The sequence below is a fragment of the Malaclemys terrapin genome, chromosome 1 (genome assembly GCF_027887155.1).
Source record: "Malaclemys terrapin pileata isolate rMalTer1 chromosome 1, rMalTer1.hap1, whole genome shotgun sequence".
NCBI classification, from domain to species: domain Eukaryota; kingdom Metazoa; phylum Chordata; order Testudines; family Emydidae; genus Malaclemys; species Malaclemys terrapin.
The window spans coordinates 239,275,414-239,295,993 of NC_071505.1; the positions used below are offsets into that span (position 1 = coordinate 239,275,414).

Below are 20,580 nucleotides of genomic sequence, written 5' to 3' on the forward strand. Positions count from 1 at the left end.
CTAAGCTGAACAGTCCCACACTTTTAAATCTCTCCTCATAAGGAATTGTTACCTGCAAAAATCTAGGGCACCCTGCCTATACCCTACCAAGGGGTCAAGGTGGGACCTGGTCAGTTTAGGGCACCCCACCTATACCCCACCGAGGGCTCAAGGCGTGACCCAATCAATTTAGGTACCTCCACCCTATCCTTGCCTCCGGGGCTCAGGAAGAAACCTGGTCAATTTAAGTACCCGCCCTTTCCCTCGGGACTCAGGGCTCTACAGGTCTGCGGAACCTTTTCCCAGTGAAAGAGCTTTAAACAGCTGTGCTCTAAACATCTATTTATTAGCAACACACAGAGAATACGGATACCAAGCAAATCTCTTATGCTCACCACCCCAATTTACAGACAAATTTCACCCGATGGCCAGTCAGGATTGACTCATCTGGGGGTTCCTGCTGATGCCTCTGCACATAACGGTCGTGCGGAGGGGTCAGAGTTCCAGCAGCTTGATGTTGAACTACAGTCTGGAAATGGTCCCCAAAGAACATTTTTTATTTATATTGCATAGGTAAAACTGGCTACCTCCTTCAAATTGACTAAACCTATCTCATTATCCCACACTTCTAAATAACAAAAATTTTAACCAGTTATGCACTGGGACCTATGTGTCCTCCTTCCTACCCAAGTTCTTTACATTTTGTCTTTCATGCCCAAATTGTAACTCAGTTGTGACCTTCTCTATTTGTGCAGATGGTCAGCATAAAATGCTGATCAGAGCTTATTTTACCATTTGTTGAGTATCTTTCTATATTCTCCCTAATTTCCCAGCACCTTTACAACCTTGGTGGTTATAACTCTCCTTAGGGACATTCCTGAGGTGGGGCTGCTTTAACAGCAGCAGACCATTCCTTTTTTTTTTCTTTTAATTTCAATTTTAATGGTGAACTCCCTGAGTTTCAATCAAGGCTGGTTTAGTATGGGGGGGTTGATCAGGTCTCAAGCCTACAGAATCTGTCCCATACCCTTAATTATTTTCGTTACCCTTCTCTGTACCTTTTCCATTTCTAATATAACTTTTTTGGGATGAGGCGACCAGAACTGCATGCAGTATTTAAGGTATGGGCGTACCAGGGTTTTACAGGATTATGATATTTTTGTCTTATTATCTATCCCTTTCCTAATGGTTCTGAACATTTGGCTAGCTTTTTTGACTGCTGCTGTTGCATATTGAGTGAGTGTTTTAAGAGCGCTATCCACAGTGATTCCAAGATCTTTCTTGAGTGATAACAGCTAATTTAGACCCCATCATTTGTATGATATTTGGGATTATGTTTTCCATAATGCATTATTTTGCATGTGGCTTATGTCCAGAATAGGAGAATAAAATGGAAACATTAACGTTTTAAATCCGTTCCATATAAAGGTTTTCTTGCTTTCCATTGTCAGCATCTCCCGCTTTACTTCTGTGTGGACAATCAGTGTTTGGCTGGCAAAACATATCTTAACTGTGCAAGATTTAAGAAAGAATAAGTAATATCCTCTTTGGATCTTCATACTTTTATTATCCCGAGCCAAAGGATGGACTGTTAATTATGATATTTAAAGTCCCAGAAATTTTGAACTATTAAGACTTTTTCTCCTTAGCCCCAAATACTTCTTGAAATATTAGGACTTACCCTTTTCACAGATGAGAGCACAACTTATCCCATATCATTTTCTCAAAACAGGAGTTCATTTTATTAATGAGGAGAAAAGGTTTTCCAGGTCATCCTGAGTTTTCAAAGCCCAGCTGCTCATGTCTTGTCTTATGGCTTTTTATCCTATTTACAATTAATATTTTAGAGTTCTGTAAGTGGTGTTAAACCTTGTATCGAGGTAGGTATTCTCCAGTCCAAACCTTTGTTTCTATATTCTGTAGTCCTGGGGAAATAATTTTTTTCTAGTCATTGAAATATTCTTGTAGTGAGTATTTTATTAGTAAGTTCTATGTTTCTTTATTCAGCTTTTTTAAAATCCAAATTCCCATCCTTAAATTGCCAGTAGTTTTGCAGCTCACACATTTCCCATCTTAGCCTGTGAAGATTTTGATTGGGGGCAAAAATTGGTCATTTGAAGGAGGTGGTTCTGAGTTTAATATGTAGCAGGGTAGCTTCCCATGTCCAGCAAGCTAAAGATTTTCACAGGATACAAAAACCAAACTAGAATGGAGCCAAGAGAAGATGGCGACCAGCCTCCATCTTGTGCTTGTGTGCCTTTCCCTCTGTTGTTTTTTGTGTCAGTGTTAGGAGGGTTGTGTATACTTCTGGCTAAATCAGCACTGCTGCAATCAATGCAGCGGTGTCGATTTAGTGGGTCTGGTGAAGACAAGCTAAGTCGATGGCAGAGCACTCTCTTGTCAATGTCTGTATTCCACCTCCCTGAGAGGTGGAAGGTGAGTTTGTGGGAGAGCGTCTCCTGTCGACATAGGTCGATTTACAGTGGTGTAGATCAGCCCTTACTATCAAATTAGTGATAGCAAAGAGGTTTTTGTGTCGTATTGTTTTTCCTTTGAAATGTTTACACTATCAGGTGGTCTTATTATTTTGACCTGTTTTTCTGAAGGCTGATTGAGGTGTAGAAAATGGAACTATGGTTGTCAGTTAAAAATGCTGGATTATTTTCCTTTTAGATATTTGGAAAAAATTAATCCAGTCCCCTTTAGGGTTGCTAACCCTCTAGGGTTGGTCTGGAGTCTCCAGGAATTAAAGATTAATCTTTAATTAAAGATTGTCATGTGAAAAAACCTTCAAGAATACGTCCAACCAAAATTGGCAACCCTAGTCCTCTCTCTGATATAAACTACTTCTTTTGCAATCAAAAGTGAGAAACAAACAAAAAAAGGCCTGGGGATGTATAAAATAATCAATAATACTGTTTTTGAAGCAAAATTTCACACAGACACAATTATATCTGCTAACAGATTTATCAATGAACTGGGATACAATAACTGGCAAAAGAAAAAAGAAACCAAAATTAGTACCAAATGGGCACAATATTTTTGTGGAGACATATTAATTATCTAATAGCTACTTAGATTTAAAGTATGTGGAGGACTGGGAAAAAAGGGCTAGGATTAGAGGGAGAATTTGTGAGTAAAAATAAACATGTTTTTTCCATGTTATCCAGGGTATTCTTCTGGTACAGACCTAACAGGATGTTACAGAACTTTTAGCCAGTAAGGGGTGTTTGTGTATTTCTGCCCCCTCCACAGCACTAATTAATATTGCTTCATTTATTTCCTCCCTTCAAGATCACTCTTAATCTTCCAATTGCGAATAGAGAGCACTAATTTCCAGTGAGAATTACAGTAAATCCAAAAAAGGGCACAAAAATCTTCTGCTTTTCCCCTTTGTCTACTGAATCTCAGAGCGACAAGGTGGGTGAGGTAGTATTGGACCAACTTCTGTTGGTGAGAGAGACTTGCTTTTGATCTACACAGAACTCTTCCTCAGGTCTGGGAAAGGTACTCAGAGTGTCACAGCTAAATACAAAGTCAAAGAGATAATTTAGCATAAGCAGTAAGCACATATTCTAAGGACCATTCAAGGTGAAGTGACCTGTTAGCACCCTTGTACTCATAAGATAAAAAGAGGCGTTAGTGTGTTACAGATTGTTATAAAACACCATAAATCTGATGTCTATATTAACACCAAAGAATCATAGGACTGGAAGGGACCTCGAGAGGTCATCTAGTCCAGTCCCCTGCACTCATGGCTGGACTAAGTATTATCTAGACCATTCCTGAGAGGTGTTTGTCTAACCTGTTCTTCAAAATATCCAATGATGGAGATTCTACAACCTCCGTAGGCAATTTATTCCAGTGCGTAACCACCCTGACAGTTAGAAAGTTTTTCCTAATGTCCAACCTAAACCTCCCTTGCTGCAATTTAAGCCCATGGCTTCTTGTCCTATCCTCAGAGGTAAAGAAGAACAATTTTTCTCCCTCCTCCTTGTAACAACCTTTTATGTACTTGAAAACTGTTATCATGTCCCCTCTGTCTTCTCTTTTCCAGACAATCTTCCCTCATAGGTCATGTTTTCTAGACCTTTAATCATTTTTGTTGCCCTTCTCTGGACTTTCTCCAATTTGTCCACATCTTTTCTGAAATGTGGCACCCAGAACTGGACACAATTCTCCAGTTGAGGCCTAATCAGCATGGAGTGGAGCAGAAGAATTACTTCTTGTGTCTTGCTTACAGCTGCTAATACATCCCAGAATGTCTGCTTTTTTTTGCAATAGTGTTACATTGTTGACTCATATTAAGCTTGTGGTCCACTATGACCCCCCCAGATCCCTTTCTGCAGTACTCCTTCCACGGCAATCATTTCCCATTTTCTATGTGTGCAGCTGATTGTTCCTTCCTAAATGGAGTACTTTGCGTTTGTCCTTATTGAATTTCATCCTATTTAGTGCAGACTATTTCTCCAGTTTGTCCAAATCATTTTGAATTTTTATCCTATCCTCCAAAGCACTTGCAACCCCTCCCAGCTTGGTGTCGTCCACAAACTTTATAAGTGTACTCTCTATGCAATTATCTAAATAATTGATGAACATATAGAACAGAAGCAGACCCAGAACTGTTCTCTGCGGCACCCACTTGTTATGCCCTTCCAGCATGACTGTGAATCACTGATAACCACTCTCTGGGAACAGTGTCTAGCAAAGTAATGAATTTAAGCTCTCAGGCTTGTCTTTTGAAAGGGCTGTTCAGGTTTCCTTTGAGGATGAGCACTGATAGGTCAGATATGGTGGAATCACTTTGTGAAAAGTGTTCACCCACAGGTGGCATGGGGTTTTTGTCTCTTATCATTTTCCTGTGTCAGTTCATTAGAGCGCGTGGTAATTGTCTGGCTTCACCCACATAGTTATATCAGGACATTTAGTGCACTGGATGAGGTACACCACATGGTGTGATAGGCATGTGTAAGACCCAGAGGTCTTGAAAGGAGTGTTATGAGGGGTGTTGATCATTGTAGGAATGGAGATATGTCTGTAGGTTTTGCATCTGTTGTTCTGGCAGGATCTGATGCCCCTTTGAGTTGGTGTGGCCTGGTCTATGGGAAGCTTGCATCTGATGATGAGCTTGGAGAGACTGGGGGCTTGTTTGAAGGCCAGAAAAGACTGTTCAGAAAATATTTCTTTCAGGATGAGGTCCCTCTTGAGTATGGATTGTAGTTTGATGTTACCACTTATGGGTTCCAGTGTGGAGTAGTTGGTGACAACTAAGTGTGTTCGATCAGAGGGGATTTTATTTCTGTATTGAAGCAGGTTCTCTTGTGGTATTTGGGTGGCCCGTTCCATGATGCAATCTATACATCCACCAAACAAGGGGACTCCGCCAGAGAAGTAATTTTCATTAGCTAAAAATTACACCATAAAAGAAACCAAACAAAACTGTCATTTTCGTTTCTTGCTTGAATTGGATTTTTGTTTGTTTGATTAAAACTGGGCTAGCTATTTCTGTGGGTATGTGATAGCATTTTGGGAGCACAGTACTACCAATCATGAATTAATGGATTTGCAATATGTGAACTGTCAGACATCCTACAGGGTTTTAAATGTAATTAAAAAGGGCAATGACTGTTCAAGCCCTTCATAGTCCCTTCTAAAATATTATTCTATCACTAAAAATATTTACTCAGGTATAATTAACACTGTTTATTATATGGCATTTTTAAACATGGTGGCAAATTAATATACTGTTGTAAAAAGGAAAGGGTAAAAGTTAGTTGCTTTGACAAATTTGGTCATCTTAACTTACTGTATTTTTACTTCAGTTTATACACGGCCTCTCACAGTATGCTGTTTTTATTATTTGGATGGACTACAATTCTTCACAATCCTTCTATATATAGCTCTTCTTGCTGAAAATGAATAATTTTTTGGTGTATCGGATCATACCAAATTAAGTCTAACAAATTAACTTAAATAAATTGTGCCACGCTATACTTGCCCTGCTGTACAGATTTCCTTATGAAAATTTCATACAACTTAATCCAAATTGAATAAATAAAAATCCCAGGGTAAATTTATTGCTAGAATTGAAATGTCTGCATCTTTGCTGTTTCAGTGACTTCTTGTGAACATAATTTTATTGGAGAATCCTGCCTTTCGCTGTCTGGATCCTTTAACAGTGTGCCAAAGGTGAGTTGACTCTGGCCTCATTCTCATAACTTAAGATGATAGGAAGCTAATTGGATGAATTAGTTGGTACGCTGTTTATTTAATGTACTTCAGTGCTTATAAATTGTTAAGCTACCAAAAAAAGTGTTAAAGCTTTTTCCTCCACTAATTTGAGCCAAGTAAATTTTAGCTCTCTTTCATAAGTGAAGAGGATCAGATTTAAGAATTAGATATTGCTGAGAGCTGTATTTGGCTCTTATCCTATATTTTCTGTTATCTAGCTTCAGGATTTTTTTTACAGTGCTCAGCCATAGTTTGTTAGCTTTGCTTTATTAACAGGCTCAGCATTGATTCATCATGGTTTCCTAAAAACTAGCTCCATAAAATAAATACTATTGTGTACAATGTTTAAAGACAAATAGAATTTTGTTTATCACTTGCTTATTGTACATGCCTTCTTATAAAGGAGGAGCAGAACTGTACTTGGTACATTTTAAGGATATTTTGGGGGGCAGTCTCCAAAGACATGAGGTTGCCTGATTCAATTGTGTTTTATACAAGATTCATTGTACAGACGAATTTTGTTAATTTCTATTTTTGTAATCTACACACCACACCATACCATTTGCACATGGCAACTGTACTCTGTCACCATGATTTGGCAGAAATTTATTACCAGAATGCTGTGTGACGAGGCTTCATCTTACTAAGACCTCGGCTTTACAAAAAAATACGACAGAACACTGAATAGTCTTGTGGCTGCTGTACAGAGCTGGGAGTCGTAAGATCTATGTTCTGTTCATGGCTCTGCCATATATTTCTTAAATTATTGAGAAGAAATCATTTAATCTCTCTGCTCCTTAGTTTCTTCATCTGTAAAATGAAGAGGGATGTTGTGTGAGACTGAGTTCTTGAAAATGTGTAAAGCATTTGAAATCTTTAGATGGAAAGTAATATGGAAGTACTGAATGTGCTTTTAATTTGTTTTGAGTTCTTAAGAACCTGTATAATGATAGAAACTAAACATCACTTGTTAAATACACAAGTGTACTTAGTGATGCATTATTTTTACTTTTTTATGTTTGCTTGTTTGTAGTGGCTAACTTAAACATAGTAATTTGTTATGCATTTTTAGCATAAATGTAGTGACATTTTACTGTATGTGAATTGGCAAAGATGCATCATAACAAAAGGGAAAACAAAAAAAATACCACTGACTTTACCAAACCTTTTTTTAACAATACTTGTTGTTTTTCATATGAAAGATGAAATGCCACTATTTGAAGTAGTATCCTGTTACATAATAGTCAAGGATTCACACACCACTTAGCTCAGAGTTTTGCCGTTTCCTGGTAGACCTTGTGCATCGATGTTAGGCGAACCACTTAAAATAAGAACAAAAACAAAACAATCCTTGTGAAATTAAGAAGGGGTATGTGTATGTGCACACATAAGTACTTTTGGGGGGGGGGGGCATACCTCTAGATTTTCTTCTTATAGTAGAGGTAGAAGTACTTGAACTAGTTTGGTAGAAGACAACATTAGAAGCTTTTTCTACACAAGGCACTGACGCATGTTTAATCTTAACCTGTGACTATTACAGTTGCCATTTATGGGATAATTTACACAATTAAAGTTAAGGACATGCTTAAGTGCTTTGCTGAATCCGGTCCAAAATATGTATTTAATTCAAATTTGGGTTCACATAGGCAAAAAAATTATTTTGTGATATACATGGTTTATTTTTTAGAGCCATGTGTGGTTTTATGCTTTTCATAAGTAATGTAGTGACTGCACATGTTCTGAGAATATCTACTTTCATATTTAATACACTAAGTGTCCTAGTTTTAAATGTAAGTCGTAACATATATATGGTCAAAATAGTCTGTTACATTGAAGAACACAAAGTTTAATGTATAATGGTTTTCAGTAAATTTTATTGTATACAGATACTTGTTTGTCTAAGAAATTCAATTACCATATATACTCGTTCATAAGCCGAATTTTTTTTAGTAAAAAAGGGAAGCACCAGAGAAGGGGGTCAGGTATAGAGAGGGAGAGGTGGGACACAGCCCTTCCCCCCAACAGAGGGAGCAAGGAGAGGCAGCACAGCCAGAAGGGAAGAGGTGGGGCCAGAGTCTCTGGCCACACTGCTCTCCCCCCAGCCTCTGAAGCAGCTGCAGCTCCAGGGCTGGCAGGCTGCAGCCACGCCGCTCGGACCCGACCCCCAAGCAGTCTGTGGCCACGCTGCCGGAGCACACTGCAGCCGTGTCACCCGGCCCAGCCTGCTGGAACATGCTGCGGCTGCGCCACCCGGTCTGGCCTGCCGGAGCAGGCTGCGGCCATGCTGCCCAGCCTGCCGGAGCAGCTCCAGCCATAGGTCAGAGACATCCTCCCCTGGCCCTCCCCAGATAAGGTGGGAAGGGATGGGATGGGGAGAGTGTGGGGGTCCTGCGCTAGGGGTAGGGTCATGTGGGGGGTGGTCACAGGGGTTACTCCCCTGCATCCCAGCTTCTCCCCCCACCCCCACCAAAAAAATTTCCCCACCAGTTGCTATCCCGGCCTGTCAGGGTAAGCAGCTGGCACGCCGGGACACTTTGTTTACTTAGGTTTACCTCCATGCCTGTGGTAAACCTACAGGCATGGACGCTCGAGGTAAACAAACCATCTCGGATCACCAGCGGCTTATCCTGATGGCCCGGGAGCCGAAGTTTGCTAACCCCTGAATTATAGGGTCATCTTATGGACGGATTATAAAAATTTTCCATTTTTACTTATCGATCTTGGGAGGGTTGGCTTATAAACGAACCGGCTTCTGATCGAGTATATATGGTAATATCATTTGAAGTACAGAAGTAGAATAATCTTCGTTTTTCACTTGTAGAATGATTTCTGTCTTATTCAGAGAAATTCTTAAATGCCACATTAAAGTACATTTTGTGATGATAACCTCACTAAATTCTAATCTAAGATTTTTGAGAGAGACTGATTTGCAATAATTTGTTATCCCAGCATGAGGGTGTAAATATAGTCTGTTTTAGAATGTAATACTGCCAAGACTATTACTCTGCAGTTTTAAACTGGGAAGACTTGTTACTAATTTCTTTGAATAAAAAAAAAGGGTTACATTTTACAGTTTTACAATACAAGATACTTGCTAATGTATTTTGGATAATAGTCCTATGTATACTGGCAAGGATTAATTTGGTTATAGACACAGAGAAAATGGATATATGGACGAATATTTTATAGGTAATTAATTTTTTTAAGAGCATCTTTCTTCATAACCCTATATACTAAGTAGGTCATTTAATGATATACATGTGTGGAGAAGAGAGAATTTAAGGCCATGTCTACACTAGTACTTAGGTCGGCAAAACTTTTGTTGCACAGGGAAAAAACACACCCCTGAGTGACGTAATTTTCATTGGCATAAGTAGTCGTGTGCACAGTGGTATGTCAGCTGGAGAGAGCTTCTTCCACCAATATAGCTGCCACCACTCATTGCGGGTGGTTTAATTATGTCAATGGGAGAGCTCTCTCCTGTCAGAATAGAGCAGCTACACAAGAGATCCTTACAGTGGCATGGCTGCGTCGGTACAGCTGTGCTGCTGTAAACTCTAGTGTAGATTTAGCTTAAATTGGACAAGATTAGGTATAAACAGGTACAAATGAAAATTGTCACAGCCTCAAAATACTCAACAGGCTTACCAAAATAATGTCACGTTAGGTTGTGATCAAACATCTTCAATAAGTATTTCTCCAGGGCTTGTGTAGGACCAGTCAGTAAAGTGCTGAAGTAACTCTAAGTAGAGGTTACTCAGCACCTTGTGGGATCAGGCGCTTACTATAGTATCTTAAATGTCAACTCTGTAGTTCATTAAAGGAGAAGAACCATAAATAACATTTAATAAAGCTAGCTGATGGCAATGGATGCTGGAACGCTTCCTGGAGCTTACTATGTTTGGGCATCAAGGTGGCTGAGACTGCTTCAGGATTTATATTAAGTTAAAACTTTTAAAGAAAGTATTATGCACTCTTCCAGCTTGATGCTATATACATTTTGGTGTAATACAAATTGCTAAGAGGGTAAAGAGTACAAACCAAATAGGTACATGGTGCCATGTCAAAAAAGAAAGATTCAGGTCAGGTCTACACTAAAAAGTTAAGTTTGCCTAGCTATGTTGCTCAGGGATGTGAAAAATCCACACCTCTGAGCAACATAGCTAAGCCAACCTCCTTCTCTGCCCCTCCTCCCCCCAGTGTAGGCAGTGCTAGGCTGCCAGAAAGATTCTGCCACCACCTCTCATGGGTGGTAGATTTGAAGCACCACAGCTGTGCCGCTGTAGCAGTTTAAATGTACACATAATTTCAGTCAATTATGTCAAGCAGCACAGATGTACCTGGTGTAAATCTAATCCCTTAAATGCAGCTCTAGGTTTATATGAAAAAGATTTATTGAAATTTAGTTTCTTTTATTGATTGAAGTTAAGAATACTGCACTAAACCTCTCACAGTGACACAGTATTTTTAAACCATTGTTTTAGGCAATGAAAATTTATTAACGAACTATAAATACACCTGAGAAAGGAGTTGACAGTGTGTTATACATTACATAAATTATTTAATTCTTTCTCTTGATCAAAACAGTTAGCCAGCTTAAACAGATTTTTGTGTGTGAGTGTAATAATCAGAGAAGTCCTTATTTGAACATCAAAACCATGTTTGTTTTTAAGTAGTATCAGAAATGGATCATTCAAGAGCACTTGTTTGTACATTCAATGTTTGCACATTTGGTAGAACTATAACATTTTCTGTCATTGTCAGAACCAAGTCTATAATTTATAGTTATAATTTGATATGGAGCCTTTTCACACTAAGTATCAGCATCAAATGCAACCCTGATCTGTTGTGACAGATAGTACCCTCTTATGGCTCTGAAGTGGTTTCTGTGATACACTGTTGTGATTTCAATCCAGTTTCTAATTATCAGATTCCACAAAACGGCCATACAATTGAAATTAATTGTTGAGAATTCAGTTCATTTAAAAAAAGGTAAAAGGGGAATTGTAATTTTTTCTTGGTGAATACAGACACCCTGTGTGTAGCTTACTAGCCAAAGTTGCCTTTGTGAACTCTATAGCTCTTAAATTGATTTATCAGATTTCCTAGTTCTGAGACACAAAGAAATTGAGTTTATGCCTGTAAAGTGCTGAGTACTCTGGCCAACCCAGCAAAGATTTAAGCATATACTTAACTTTATTCATGTGCTTAAAAATTAAGCATGTGCTTAAAATGCTTTCCTGGATAGGGATCAGAGTGTTTAGCACCTTAAAAAATCAAATCTTAACTTATTTCACACAGGGAGCCAGTTGCAGAAGTGGGAGCTGGACCTAAACTCATGGTCTAGACTTATTAACAACCTAATGTACCAAATTGATGGGGATTTTGTTCCAATTTTATAAGGTGATACTCTAAGTAGAAACAACCCAGAATTAAAGTAATCCCATTTAAAGCATGTAACTGTGACAGGTTTTGTGAGTTGATTATAGATACACTTATATCATGGGACAAGTGATTTGGCTTACAATGTGATGGATATCTCTAAATGCTGCATCACTACTAGATATCTGACACAGTTAAGTAACATCAGAGGATGAGTGTCCCAGAATGCTGAAAGCATTATGATTGGTCTGGTAAATAGTTTATATCTTTGCTTTATTCAAAGGATGGGTGACTTTTTACACAAGCTGAAGATTTCAGGTTGTAAGAATTGGGCTCACAACTTTGTGATTGGGGATTTTGGGAGAATTAATTGGTTTCTAAGTTGAAGGTGTTAGCCACTCTGAGTCCCTGGGGTTTAAAGTGAAAATGCAATTAAAAATAAACATGCACATTTTCAGTTGTGCTTTGAACATGCAGTCTACATTTTTTAGTAACCTTGCATAATTAGACTATATAGTGGGTGGGTGGGGAAGAAGTGAAGCTATCATCATCTCACTCATTTCATTTAAGCCAGCAGTGGTACGAAATGTAAATATAGCATGTGTGTGTGTATACATACATACACTTTCCAAAACCAGGAAACTCAAAATAGAACCTCAAATATATATGTAACTTGTCTATTAGGAGCAGTATTGAGGCCTCAAAACAGCTGTCAGAGGGTAGCTATTTTACATGATTCTCAATTTAGGTCAGATTTGAACAATGAGGTTGCCATTTGTACTGATTCACTACCGGGAATGCTGTCAGTAGGAACATGGATTTTTCATAGCTGGAAGGATTGAGAACATGTCAGTTGACCTTTGATTTATTACTCACATTTTGTTATCAGGATTTTAATATTGATGCTAGACACCATAGTATCTGAACAATTTTCTTCCCTCCGAACAGATGGTAATTAAAATCTTAAGTGTATTCACACTTCTCGTATGTGTGCAACAGTGAGAATGTGCCATCTCTTCAGTGACTAAGAGAAAGAGAAAATATAATAATTTCTAGGTGGAAGGGAGTTGAAGTAAGCAGTAGCCAATGCCAAAAAGCCAGATTAGGGTTGCAGCTACATGTCACTGCCAAATTGTAAGGATCAACATTCAGAAAAGTATGCTATGGAGAGTTTCCTGTGAAAGACTATCCTGTACTGGTTAAGGTCAGAATTGATCCAGGTACATGTATTGAAAGGTGCTTGTAGGGAGAGTTGACTTCTCACCTTTTTAAGGTCACATGATCTGTTTAAGACATCCAAAGGTTATATAAGGAATAATTGTCTTTTCATCGATATTATGTTTCTGTAATTGAAACTGACTCAATTTTAAACCTCATTTAATTTTTGGTTAATATCTCCTATGGAAGAAAATTTGATATTTCAGGTCCTGCTCCAGCAAAAGTTCTGTCTTCTACGTGCATAAACCTTCCACTGTTTGGTCAACAATTTTATTGTTCCAATGGAATGTCATGGAAGATCATGGTTGTGGAGGAAAAGGGAATTTTTTAGGTAGCTAGGGCAAATTATCTAGATGACTTTTCATATCACCTCATGAAAGCCTCTTTGTTAGTGGTGTTTAGTGGAGAGTAAAAAAGGATCTCTGTTTTAACTAAATTGGTGCATAGCATCTACAAATGCTCACCTACGTGGCTGAGAAGCTCATCTGGAATGTAGGAAAATATCCAAGAGATGGTGCTACTAAGAGAAAAAAATAAATGCCAGTTTGCTAGAACCAAGGGCCATGAGGAAAGCACTCTGAATTTTTAAGAATCCTTTAAAAACAAAAGTTAATGTCAGGTAGGAAAGACCGTGTAGTAGTTTTTATTTATGTAGGCATGCAAGGATGGAGATAAGTAGAATAGTCTTATGTGGGGCGTGTGGGAATCTCCTGGGTCCAATGGCCAATTATATTGCAGGAAATCAAATCACTTAGTGGGAAGTCTGAACCACCTTCCCATAGTGTTTGGGGATCATGGTTTCCACAAAGTGATGCCCTTCTTAAACCAGTTCTTGTCTTCCTTAAAAGCCAGACAGCCTTAGTAGAGCAACCAATGACCTTCTGGTGACCTGTGGAATCATAATCACCATTCCATATATTCTTTGGACATTCTGCCTTATAAGTTTGTTTGCAATATCTAAGTAGACACATTCTCTGATAATAAATCTCATCCATTTCTGGCTCATATGGGTCCTGTTTGTAGAGCTAGCTAAAATGCTTTGTGTACCAAATTGTTTTTCCCAAAATATGGTTCTGCATCTCAGTTTGAGGACTGTTCTACTATCCAGATGATTAGAAGGTAACGCTGTTGCAGAATATATAAAAAAGGTTTCCTTTCAGTGGTGTGCAAGGCCATTTCCCGTTCCCTTAGAAAATCACGAATGCAAACACAATAATGTGTTGACAAAGGCATCGTCATTTTGACTGCTGAGCTTAAGACTACACACTTAGTCCTACCCAGGAGAGAGATTCAAGACATCTGGTTGATTTGCAAATTTTTCTTTCCACTTCTTTTGGGCAGCATACATCTTTAAGTCTACAGTTAAAGCAAAACATAGTATTTCCACATAGAACCTAAATCGAAACCTTAGCTATCTGTGAGTTAGGTGTCATTAAAGTACCTTTGCCTTGAAGCCATAATATAACACGTGGTTACTGAGCCTATGGCTGTCTTTTTCACACCATTTTTATCTCTCTCATATGTGTATGCACATGCACGCACACGCTTTCCTTGTGTTCTCCAACAGCAGGACTGTGATATAGCGTCTGTTCTACCTTAATCAGAAAATGGGGTCTGTCTAGTTTTTTCTTCCCTCTCAGGCCTTTGGCGTATCCTGAATGTTAGTAGAACTATAAAATTCTACCTGGAAAAACCCTAAGGATTTTTTGATCCTCTAACAGATTAGTCATCCTGTGGGACAGGCCTAGGAACTGTGTCATAGTCTGTTATCTTTGCTCTCTGTATTTTTAATTTAATTTGTGAGTGTGAGAATTTACATGAAAAGTGCTGAAATGACAGTCCTAGATACTAAAGTCTTGGGGCTGGTCTACACTAGAAAATTAGGTTAGTTAAACTATGTCGGTCAGAAGTGTGAAAAATCCACACCCCGTCGTGACATGGTTAATCTGACCTAAATCCCCATGTAGACAGCACTAGGTCAATGAAATAATTCTTCTGTCTACCTAGCTACTTGTCTCTCTGGGAGGTGGATTACCTATACCTGCGGGAGAACCCTCCCATCGGCGTACATAGTGTCTACACTTACATTTATTATCTGCATAAGTATAGAACTGAGAGCTCCAACTTTTTCACACTTCCCTGCCAATGTACTTTGACCATCCCCATCAGGTAGAATCTCTTGGGTGAGAAGGTAATTTTGATTCCATGGTCATTCGGTCCTTGGGCTCCCTGTAGAGCCAATTAACAAGGATGCTAATTAGTGCAGATTGTGGTGTGAGCTCTTCTCTTCAAATTGCCATACCTCAAAAATAGGCAGGATAAATTGATTTGACTGGCAAATAAAAATGGTAAGCATTGACTGTAATAGTGTACATTAATTCAGTGCTCATCAGACTAAATATATTTAGAAAATACTTACAAGGTGTTATTTCAGTGGGAAACCCCTGAGTGAGTGTTTTAATTAACAATTAGTTGTAGTGATATCACTTGACTTTTGTCCACTTTGCTAGAATGTAGGATGAATTACTACACAATAGCTATTTCCCCATTGTACTTTAACGCTTTAAGTATAAGGCTTAGCCTAACTGCTATTAGTATAATTTCATATACTATGCACTGTTTGTAGTTTCTCCTCCCCCACTCCCCCCCCCAATCCACTTTCCTAGCGAGTGTTCAAAATCCTTTTGTTGTCCAGCTTAGCCTGGTCACCATTAAAAAGCCAAGTTGCCTCCGCACAATAGCAGACATATTGCAGCAATTTCTTATTCTAAGTATAGGCAAGTACTGTAGTATCTCAGGTACTTTGATATGGTAACTGTAAATGTTGCCTTTTTAATGGCAGACCATTCTATTTGCTTTTGTGCATGTAGATTTATTTTGTTTAAAGTAGTTTGGCTACTTGCTATAACATAATCTATCTAAAAAATCAAAGTATTTTCTCTGTTCAGTACTACACATTTTTATTTTATACGTTATATATATAAAAGTGGTGTATAAAACTGACCAGGTTAGTTGTATGTGTATTGTGTCTGTATGATCACATCAAGCTTGTTTAAGTCAGACAATTCATGGACTGAAATGATCCAACACCATCAAATGTATGCTGCAAATATTATGCCTAACTATAATTCATGCAAATTTCCCTACTTGCTGGCTAGGGAGTTAAAATATATTTTTGTTCACTACATATCTTATAGCAAAATAAATACAATTAAAATACACTCTGCAAGGTGATGAATTAGGTCATTTTAAATATTTACTGGTGTCATTTTATTTATGATAGTCAATAGTTCAGAATGTACTGTCTTAAAGATATCAATAAAAAGAAATAATTATTTTTTGTTAAATTCCTCTGGTAACTTCTAATTTAATCTCCTGTGGATAATACAGATTTTATGCAATACGAAACTATCCAGCTGAGAAGATAAATTAAATTAAATTAATGGAGATATCCTATCTCCTAAAACTGGAAGGGACCTTGCGAGGTCATCACATCCAGCCCCCTGCCTTCACTAGCAGGACCAAGTACTGATTTTGCCCCAGATCTCTAAGTGGCCCCCTCAAGGATTGAACTCATAACCCTGGGTTTAGCAGACCAATGCTCAAACCACTGAGCTATCCCGTCCCTATGTATTGTGTATTGATGTATTGTGATGTATTGTGCTTAATATATAATTTAATTTAAATGAAAGTGACTAAAGACAATAGTATATTTAGAGTAAAATAAAAAGGATTGGTTCTTGGAGCAGTTGCCCCTGTGCATTCCTCATTTGGTGTTCATGTCCCCATATGCATATGTGCTGGAACTAAGGGTGCTGCCACACCCCTTGGTTTGAAGTGGTTTCCATCATATGCAGGGTTTATAGTTTGTTCAATGGCTCTCAGCCCCCCCACTATACAAATTGTTCTAGCACCCCTTCCCGTATGTGTGAGACTGGAATCTTTCTGAATAGAAGCATCTGTTGGAGCTGTACCTACACCCTATGTGCCAAGGATATAAAGGGTAGGATAGACATAACCACTCTTCAGTTCCTTCTTATCACCTGTGGCTGCTGGTGCTGCAAGTCCACCACAGTACCAATACTCCCTGACAACACCATGGTGATGTACCATATCAACAAACAGGGCAGTTCTGGTACTCTGACCTCATGAACTTGTCAATATGGCCTCCGATCATGCTCCCAATATTCCCGACATGATCACACAGTAGGAGATACAGTTCCTGCATCTGGATCTTACTTCCCTCTGTCTCATGGCTGGATGCTGGCTGGCTGCTTCTTGGTAGTTCAAAACATTCTAGCTTGCAGCAGGAAGAATTACACTAGCTTCACCTGTGCTGCTAAATGGAAGAAGTTCTCTGGTCTGTGGAAAATCAAGGAAGTTCTACTTGCTGCCATCCTTGACTACCTGATTTCCTTAAAGCACTTAGGGCTCTCTGGTAGTTCCATTAGAGCAGGGATCTCAAACACACGGCCCACAGAGCTATTTCCTGTGGCCCGCCATAGACGCTGACTCCCCTCCTCTGCCCCTCACTCCCTGCCTCCCCTTCTCCCCAGCATGCCACATCCCTGCTCCTCCGCCTACCTCCTAGTGTTTCCAGCAATTTGGCGGACTTTCCAGGAGGGAGGGGGGAGAAGCGGAGACGTGCGCTCAGGGGAGGAGGTGGGACTGGGGAAGAGGTGGAATAGGGACAGGGAGGGGGAGCATGAGCTGTATAATATTCTGGCTTATGCGTCATCAACAGAACTTTTGACTATGAGTCTATTCCAACCCCCTTTGACGTCAATGATACGCTTTTTATTGATTTCAATGGGAGTTAGACAAGACCCTAAATTCCAGTTGCAGAATATAGTACTGGTGAAGAAGCATAAGTGAGAGAGAATACTGATGGACTGAAATTACAAGGTACATTTGCAGACCTGTGTAAAGAGGTCCACTCACCCCAGGAGCACCTCCTTGTGGGTACTCCACCCTTTTAGGCCTCTTGTAAGAATCCCTAATCCAGGACAGAACCACAGGGTTTACTCTCCTCCTGACCACCTCCTCGTCTCTAGCCAACTCCCTTTCCCTCTAAGGGAGTGGTTGCAGACCTCCATCCTGCAGCCGCCTTCCTGCTGTCACTTCCTGGCTTTATCATCCTAGCCCAGGTCTTCCCCCGCTGGGCTTCATCTTCCATTAGTTCTTATCAAGCCCTGGCTTTCCTCCAGGTGCAACATATAAGGTTAATTGGCCCTTTCTGGCTCACATTTACCTAGGGCTTGTGTGGGATGGACATCCTATCGCAGGGTGACAGAATTTTTTTTTAACTCATACAGTTAACAAATTAACGCTGCCAGCTAAGTCGCCAAAAATGAAATGACTGTCGAAATTAGCACTGACTTTTCGCATTACAGTTTTAAAAAAAGTTAATACGTTGACTTTTAATAGGATACTATATTACTCTTCATTTTTTACTATACTTTTGTATCGTTGTAAGAAAAGCTTTCAGCGATGCAGCCCTTGGGCCAATGAAGTAGTCCTTATGTGGCCCTCGTGGTGATTTGAGTTGGAGATCCCTGCATTAGAGTATACCTGGTAACCATCTCCACTCATCACCCTCCAGTAGAAGGTCACACTGACTTCGCCCATCGTCCATGGCTAGGTTTCTCAAGGGGCTTATTCATACTTTTTTTGCCAATCCTCCTGGGATCTCAACATTGTTTTAACAGATTTGATGGTTCTCTTTGAACTATTGGCATCCTGTTCTTTTCACCTGTCTATGAAAAACACCTTTGTCATGGCCATTACCTCTGCCAGAAGAATGAAAGAGATTCAAGCCACTATGACAGAGCTTCCCTACACAGTACTCTATAAGACAGGGGTGGCCAAACTATGGTTCGTGAGCCCCATGCAGCTCTTTTACCATTAAAGTGTGGCTCCCGGAGCCCCCCTTAACCCACCCCCCCATTCTCCACCTCCAGTATTGCGGGAAGGGGGAGCTCAGGACCTCTGCCTTGCAGCAGGGTGAAGTGGTAAGGGCTTCTTCCCAGTGGGGGCTGGGGGGAGGTGTCTTGGGGCTTCGGCCCTGTGGGTTGCACCTGCCAGGGCTCAGGTCTTCAGCAAGTGTGGGGCTGAAACTCTAACCCACAGCTCCCGGCAGGTGTGCCCTGGCTCTCGAACTTCTGAAGATTGTCGTATGTAGCTCAGAGGGCCAGTAAGGTTGGCCACCCCTGCTATAAGAGGCAGATGCCTGTTGTAGAGATAAGATCTTTGCCCAGGATGCTGAAGGTTCTGAGTTCAAAGAAAAGGGCTGATGCTCCAGTGGTTAAGGCATTGGCTTAGGATGTGGGAGATCTGGGTTCAGTTCCCTGGTCCACCATGGACTTCCTGTATGACATGAGCAAGTCTCTTAGCCTCTCTGTGCTTCAGTTTCAATCTGTAAAATTGGGGTGGAAATTTGTTGTGTGGATAAATACATTGAAAGATTGAGAAACTCTCTAAGATCTACTTGTGGAAAACACAATGTAAATAATAGGCATCATTATTTTAGGACAAAGTGACTGACTGAGACCTCACCGGAGGTTATTGCCTAAAATGGTTTCTGATGTTAATCTTAATCAGTTGATTCACCTACCTGTCATCTTGTCCAAACCTCTCACTGCTAGGAGAGAGCCAGAACTTCATACCTTGCACACTGTTAGCTGTCTCTCATACTACCTGGCCAGAATGAACCTATTTAAGAATTCTCCTAGACCGTTCCTAGTGTTTGCCAGCAGAATGAAAGAGCAACCTATCTTCTCTCAGTCTGCATAAATATTTCTCAGACTGCATTAAGATTAGTCATGTGGTGGCCCACTTAGATCCACCTACCTGGATTAGCACTAATTCCACCAGACCTCAGCTAGCCTCTGATGCCTCTCTATGAGGTGTCCCAGTCTCAGAGATTTCCCAAGCAGCTATGTGAAGTTCAGGTATAAATGAGATGTAAGTCAGAGGTGCAGTTTGGCCTTGAAACTTAATGAACAAACTGGGCAGAATTTGTGCCCTCTCTCCCCCCACCCTTCAAAAAAGGGTATAGAATTCAGCTTTTAGTGACTTCAGAAATATTCTGAATATTTGAAGTAACAGTAGTTGAAAAATTTAACAAATCTAGACATACATTCTCGATTTAAAACAATGAATAATACATCTGTGAACCAAAAAATGTAAAATTTGTGTGAAAGCAAATTTCCACAGGTTGTTTGTAATGCTGCTGTAGAGTTCTGGAATTCAGTAAATTTTATGGAATATTTATATACCTAACACAGCAAGATTGATAAAAATCACTTAATCCCACTAATCCAGTCGGTTTCTTTGAAGAAAAAGAAGAGGGCAGAATATTTTTTTTTTCTTTTCAGAGATGCTCACTTTATCCTGCTGATCAAACTCTAAAATACCTGCATCGTTTCTACTTAGAACACAAAAAGTGAATACAGTATATGATTTTTTTTATTGGGGAACAGAAGGTCAGCAGTTCAGTTTTATTTTCAGTATTTTATAGACAGTATAAAGTGAAATCCCTTGAAAAGTGGCTAATAGTATTCCAAGGGATTAGCAATAAAATGTAGCAGGGTATGTTGGTTCTGAGCTGTGTCCTTTCATGCAAGATCAAGGTTAAATTCATGCATTTGAGAACTGTGTTCTTTGTTTCTAAAATCAGTGAATGTACTAATGCTTCTAATAAAGTTTAATTCAGAGACCAGTGATGTTTGCTATGGCAAAGTGAAACATGAGGAAGATCAAATTAGGACC

At 39.6% G+C, this 20,580-nt stretch overlaps 1 protein-coding gene across 4 annotated transcripts in view; it reads left to right on the top strand.

The window, feature by feature from the left end:
* Positions 1 to 20,580, top strand: part of NCK2 (NCK adaptor protein 2) — a 166,992-nt gene that overhangs the window by 52,050 nt on the left and 94,362 nt on the right. For 3 of the 4 annotated variants that reach the window (XM_054010484.1, XM_054010476.1, XM_054010467.1), the window contains one exon: positions 6,095 to 6,168. The exons of the other annotated variant lie outside the window; for it this stretch is intronic. The gene's annotated coding sequence lies outside the window, so the exon portion shown is untranslated. The remainder of the gene's footprint in view (positions 1 to 6,094; positions 6,169 to 20,580) is intronic. 4 annotated transcript variants of the gene reach the window in all.